At 31.4% G+C, this 7,172-nt stretch overlaps 1 long non-coding RNA gene across 3 annotated transcripts; it reads right to left on the bottom strand.

The window, feature by feature from the left end:
* Positions 1-895: 895 nt before the first annotated feature.
* Positions 896-4,115, bottom strand: LOC143265777 (uncharacterized). 3 transcript variants are annotated; one of them, XR_013040475.1, is made up of 4 exons: positions 3,993-4,115; positions 3,219-3,707; positions 2,403-2,685; positions 896-1,854 (listed from the first exon to the last, which is right to left on the bottom strand). It is a non-coding gene; the product is annotated as an uncharacterized LOC143265777 (long non-coding RNA). The 3 variants fall into 3 exon arrangements; XR_013040473.1 differs by having other exon boundaries at positions 3,219-4,115; XR_013040474.1 differs by lacking the exon at positions 896-1,854 and having other exon boundaries at positions 1,912-2,685; positions 3,219-4,115.
* Between the last annotated feature and the right edge of the window lie 3,057 nt (positions 4,116-7,172).

Raw genomic sequence — 7,172 nt, 5'->3', positions numbered from 1 at the left:
CTTTACCGACGTTCTACGACGGAATATCGTTTCTTGTTCAAAACGGGAATCGGCTTTCGAACCAGCAGCCTCTTTTTGTTGCCACGTCCTTGTTGGCAACGGGCTTCGAGAGCCCAGATTCGGGAGGATGAGAAAAGGAAGAAAGGAAGGAAGGGAAGTTGACTGAAAATAGAAGATCGCTAGCTGGCTTTATAAGCGGCAACGTAACACGGCCACTAATCGCTTTTCACCTGTCGTAAAGTTAAACTACCGGTCCGCTATGATTTATCGAGAACGCCCTAGTAAACGTATAATTACTCATAAACAGTGGCTTTTGTGACGAGTCTAGACGATGCTTACCTCTCGATTTTCTCACCGACCAGTAGCCAAGAGATGTCGAAGACAGGAAAAATGAAGGTACATTAAAATCAGGCTAATCAGTTGATCGGAAATGTTATAGTGTAGTTTGAAAGTGAGAAATGTGATTCAAATTATAGATACTCGAATAGGGAGGAGCAAGAGCGTAAGAGCACGGTGTACTTAACTGCATTCGTAAATCATAGGTTTGAAAATTTGAAATTATTACATTTGTTAATTTTTCAGTTTGGAAAATTTGTAAATTAATTTGTAAATTTTCTTTTTTGGAAAATTGAAAGTAAATTAATTTAGAAAATAGAAATTCTTGAATTATTTATAAATCTAATTTGAAAGAAGTAAAATTTATGAATTAAAAATTAAAAAATTTTTCTCTTCAAAGAACTCGAAGTAATAAGTTAATAATTACTTAATTTTACTGTAATTATTACGAATTAAAAACAATTGTATTTAAATTATGAATAACGAAGTTTTGTAGGTATCATCTTTACATAATCTGAAAGAGGAACTCTAAGTTTATTTACAAACTCATTCATTCTTTTTCAATTTCCTCAATAATTAAATCTAATAACTTTTACATTAAAATAAACTTGACTTCTACTTAAGGATTCCCAATGAAATATTCAAAGTACATTTATAGTATACACATCTTCAATTATTACGAATTAAAAATAATTTCGTTTCATCGAGAATAACATTTTTCTAGCTCCATTTAAAAACGCAAGTGGTTCAATGCAATTTAAAGGAAGTTATTGCGTTTTAAAGGACCGTTTTATCCGCTGTTATAATCACATCCAGTGCTGCATGTGTCGATGTGGACGCGTATGGTGACCGCACGAGTGCTTACAAGCCGCATGCACACGATCGCATGTAACCCGGGGCACCAAACTCTCAAAAATCCTGCCGCATTCTGGTACCAGGCTGCGAATACTCGTCGTGACATTGCACGAAGCTCCATAGCTCTGCTTTACAAGGGAAGTAATGACAAATCAATTTTTCGAAGCGGCGTTTCCTGACTGCCAGGAGCAACGGGCCCTGCAACCTTCGACGCCACAGAGGCTGCAGGAATAACAGCGTGGCAGGGGTAGCCAATATCTCCTGCGGGATCGCCCACGTTCTCTGTTTCCTTTCTACCGCTGATCCTTCTATTCTTAACCCGCCTGTCGAAACAAATTATACTTGCACGCTTAACTGCTCTCGCGAAGCTTGTTGTCAGAGCTTGTTCCTGTATCGGCGTGGCGCGTTGCACAGTGGGATATGCGCGCGGAAAAAGCGGAAATAAATATTTTCTGACTGAAATTATGGAGAGTGCGCGTACCATTATTCGCCATTTTTATGTCCCGTAGTGCTGAAAATATTACCTTAACGGGCGATTTGTGTGTGTGTAGTAAATTATTTCGAAATACCATAAAACCCGGATTGTTCGAGTGTACAGGTCAAACTGTGCCAGATACGTCCTTTTGTTAGAGAATCAAACTTTCTTGAAATAGGTCGAAACCCCTGGAAAAATGGTCAAAAGATGGCTAACGGGGATGCAGGCAGTGAAGAGTTCCTTATTGTATGAAACCAAGACTTAATTTATGGGAGATCACTTTATATCTCTTATAAATTGAAGAATTGTCTCAATACAATGGAAAGTTGAGGGAACTGTCAATGAATACTGTTAAAGGTCTACGTATTATTTTCTCTACTTTATGTTTTACGACACATTACGTTATTCTTAATGCGTTTAGATAAAAAATTATTTCTAACTAATATTAAATAATTACCAATCATGTGTAAAATAATTACCAACCAAACCTCTATATCAAAATCGAAGCAATATGAAAATTAGCAACGATTTACACATTTCCCTACAGCACTTTCTTCATAAAATGGCGGAAGTCTACAATCTGGTTATTGAGTGAAGTTTGAGTTGGATTGTAATTACTTGATTATAATCTAAGGCTGCGTGCTTTAAAGTATGTATTTCAGTACCGGTGCAAAAATAATTGTGGTTTTCGTTGTTTCAAACTTTCATGCTGATTTCTGAATAAACTTTTAGTTACCTATGTATACGTGTAATGTACCATTGTGGAGCACGAAAGCCGCTGAACTAATCACGTCATTTTCTTTTAGCTGCTCCTTTTCTCCCGTTGGTAAAGAAATGCGGATTTTGTTGTAATAGTTCGAAATGGGTTATAAAACAGAGGAAATATGCGTGTTCGAGACTTATCTGTCCATAATTTCTGAGGCGATTAGGTGTTTATAGGTTGAATCGCTTCTTAAGGTTTTTTTCCTCATTATCCGACTATTTTCAACGTGATATATTTTATTGTATTCGTTCATAGCCTGTGAAATACCAGAAATATTTAATCTATCAAATAAAATGCCTTTGATTTGTAATATGGTTTCGATTGTTTCTTTTTTGGCTAATAAATTTTAATCTGATCAGATACGCTTGAGGTTGAAAACTGCAAATATTTTTATATTTAACGCGATAATGTTTCGTCAAGCAATGATATGATAGTCTATGCGTTATTTTATAAGAGGTATCTTGATAAAATATATAGTTCTGTTATAAGTTATGACGTAGTGGAGTAAACGAAATGGGGAGATGGCGGATATAAAGTTAGGTTATGTTTGTTGACGCCGAATATACGCAATAGAAATATTTATACATATACTATCTTATATCATGGTAATGTAATGACATTACCTTGTATTATATTATAATAATAATATAGTAACTATAAGTAAGTATATAGTAAATATTATAAATATTTCAAAATTATTTCCTCAAGTATGAATAACAAATTTCCTACGAAATATAATTGACAGAAAAATAAGAGCAAATAATTGTTAAATAATTGACAAACACTGACCTCCAAAATCAAACAAATCCTGTATTTCATCATGAATATCATGCCGTTTGAAACACCCTGTATATCAAGTAATATATTCGATTGTCGTGGAAACATTTTGATTAAGAATTCATCTGATTGTATTGCAGCACGTCGTAAATGACAACAATCCATTCTTACACCGTTGATGAAGAGCACAGATAAAATCAAAGCTCTGTTATATTATAAGTCGAACACGTTGCCACGAGCTAATTATTCACTAGTCTTCCTGCAGCTAGCAACAGCGTCATTTTTATACTTGCATCGCAGACGTTCAGTATAAATATCTCATACCGACATTGAATGCAAATTTTATATTTTCGCCTCGTTCCCGTCCCACGAACTTCGGCTTTTGTTTAGTCTCGTGAGACCCTGCCGAACATGCGGTCCGATAGACAGTTTTTGTATTGAGTAATTGTTCTGAGATTTTAACACTTCTCGGCGCATCAAACAGATCAGTACTTGTAGTAACTATAAACGAGGGAACGTAATCGGTACTGTAAGGAGCTTCTTAATTATAGAACACCTGCGTTTTATTAGCGAGAACTAGTTCGATGTGAATTATTAATTCTAAAGTTAAGTATACTCCATTACTTAACGTTACTAGAGTTAAGTAGTTATATATCCTAACTCCACTACTTAACGTTACTAGAGTTAAGTAGTGGAGTTATGATATATACGAATGACTTCTGATTTCGTAGAGGACTATGTAAGATAGTATTGTAAGGTTTATACAAAAATAAAAGTATTTCTCACAGTTCCCATCCAGCCATTACAATAGGCAAACATTCAAAAATCTGCACTCCGTTCATCGACACGCTCGCCGATCCCTTGTTCGCACGTTCGCTTCTTCCAAACTTGTCAATTTCGACTGTTCGACTCACATTCCTCACTCTGTTTATAAATCGCCGATCCACCATAGGCTCTCCCACCACTCATCCTATTTATTACAATTTCTGTACTGTACAAATCTTACAGTATTATTATTCTTCTTCTTCTTCATAAGTGTTTAACGTCGCGTCGACTACGTGGTCATTGGCGACGAAATATGCATTCGCGTTGCATGAAAGTTATTCAAGTATTTGCAACAGTAACTAAAATCGATTTTTTTTCTGCGAAGGTCGAATACTGGAACGTTTTTCGATTGATAATTCTCGTTTGGAACTCATATCTCGATGGAAAAGAAGCTACAGACGAACTAAATCGAAACTGTCGAGCGCGTAGCATTACCTCCATTCTTATCTCCATTGAGGGAACCTAAACATCTACCAACAGTTTACAAACACTTGAAACATATCGAAGAACCCTCTGAATACGTTCTGCACCATAGAAATGAAACACAGTAGAAATTAAATTTTTTTTTTAGAATCGAAAGCGTTTCATTAGATTCACAAATTTAGACTTTGTACTTCTGGACATGAATTTTACTTTCACACTTTCATTGTATAATTTGTACTTAAAAATTAATTCCATTACATTATGACACCTCAAAAAAGATAATAAGTTCAACTATGTTTTATATAACGAAACCAAGTGTCCGAATATTTATGGACGGCAGTGCATGTTGATCGTGGTTGGGAGGTTATGTGATGAGAAGTGCATAGTTATTCTGCAGAATTGTTGCTATATGGCTTTGGAGATTTCAAGAGGTTGAATTTTAGAAATATAGATATTTTGGAATACAGAAGATGAAAAATATAGGAACTGCAGAATTCCGAATTTTTAAATTTGATATTTCAAAACTTCAGATTTAGAAAATTCAAGCTTTTAATCTTCAAATTTTGGTGCACCAAGTTTCAAATCTTTAAATCGAAAAATTTGAAATTTAGAAATTTAAAAATTTTTAATTTTCGAACTTAGAAATTCCAAATATTAAACCTTCAATTTTTGAAATTTTTAATTACAATCTTCAAATTTTGAAATTTAAAAATAAATTCTGGTCGTTTAAAAAATTATAAAATTTGAGAGCTTTGAAGCTTATGAATTCAAAAAGAATTTTGAAATAGATTAGAAATTTGAGAAGTTGTAAATTTAAAAGTTTTGTAACTTAGAAATTAAGTAATCTAGTATTCTATAATTTTAAAAATGAAAAAATTTATAAATGTATACTTTTCAGATTTTTGAATGTACACATTTACAAATTTGGAAATTTGAGAAATTAAGAATGTACAAAATTATAATTCACGAATCTGGAAATGTGAGAAACTAGAAATTTACAACTTTGAACCTCAGGAAAAATTTAAATATTCAGACAATTATGTTCGAATAGATTTTGTACGAATTTCCAATTTCCATTTACACAGAGTACCTATTAACTATCAAAGACTTGTTCGAACACTCATTATTTATAGTTGATATTAATTAAAAATTTATAGACACTAATTTCCTTTTCCTTTTTATCAAATCCAGTTATTACCTTATTTTATAGGATATGATAAAATGAAATGCGGATACGTATGCGTATCCTCACAGTTACGCAAATAAAAAGGAAAGTAATGACACCTAATAAATACTGATAACGACGATTAAAATTACGTTACAATATTAAAATTGATAGTTTTTCACGACGATACAACAGATAAATTGATCGTAAACTGCACCTATACTACAAAAATCATATTTATTACTCGAAGGGTGTTCATGCATATGTATCTGTCATTATTATTATTGTACGATGTGATATAATCCAATTGAAATCTAAGGATGCTGAACGTGAATGATTAAAACGTTGAAGAAGATCAAATGAATTCATTTCTAGAATTTAACTTGGCGATCAAACAATTAGGGGAAAAAATTTACGAGTAATTACTGGATTATAAATTTCAGAATTACGAATTTGAAAATTGTATATTTGAGAATTTGAATATCGAAGATTTAGAAATTTCACGTTTCAATATTTGGAATTCTTAGATTTAGAAATTTCTCGTTTCAATATTTAAAATTTTTAGATTTAGAAATTTCACGTTTTTTAAAATTCTTAGATTTAGAAATTTCACGTTTCAATATTTAAAATTATTAGATTTAGAAATTTCACGTTTCAATATTTAAAATTCTTAGATTTGGAAATATAAAAATTTCACGTTTAAGAGTCTGAGAATCTCAAGTTTAGAAATTTGATAATTTTACGTTTGGATATTTGGAAATCTCAGATTTGGGATTTAAAAAATTTCCTAAGTAATAACTTAAAACTCCTAGATTTAGAAATGTGAAAATTTCACGTTTTAGAATTTGAGAATTTTAAGTTGAGAAATTTGAAAATTTGACATTTGGGTATTTGGAAATCTCAAATATAGAAATTCAAAAATTTTTTTATCAAGAATTTAAAACTCCTAAATTTAGAAATGTGAAAATTTCACATTTAAGAGCCTGAGAATTTCAAGTTTAAAAATTCAAAATTTGAACTCTTGAAAATTATTAAATTTGAAATTTCTTTTCCCAAACTCCACATTCTTAAATGTCCAAGTTTTCCAATTCTACATCTGTAAATTTCCATATTATCTAGTTTACAGCATTTATAACTATAAACTAGTTTATAGTATTTATAGTATTTATAGTATTTATAGTATTTATAGTATTTATAGTATTTATAGTATTTATAGTATTTATAGTATTTATAGTATTTATAGTATTTATAGTATTTATAGTATTTATAGTATTTATAGTATTTATAGTATTTATAGTATTTATAGTATTTATAGTATTTATAGTATTTATAGTATTCATAGTACTCATAGTATTTATAGTATTTATAGTATTTATAGTATTTATAGTATTCATAGTATCTATAGTATTTATAACTATAAACTAGTTTATAACTATAAAGAAATTTGAATGATGTAAAATCTCTGAGTGAAGATCTGTAATTGCTACCAGACGAACAAATGAAATATCTCAATGTAGACGAAATATTTGTCCGTATAACAATGCGTCGCAATA

The sequence above is a fragment of the Megachile rotundata genome, chromosome 14 (genome assembly GCF_050947335.1).
Source record: "Megachile rotundata isolate GNS110a chromosome 14, iyMegRotu1, whole genome shotgun sequence".
In the NCBI taxonomy this organism is placed as follows: Eukaryota; Metazoa; Arthropoda; class Insecta; order Hymenoptera; family Megachilidae; genus Megachile; species Megachile rotundata.
The sequence above is the reverse complement of the archived record's forward strand: the minus strand, read 5'-3'. Positions and strand labels throughout refer to the sequence as shown.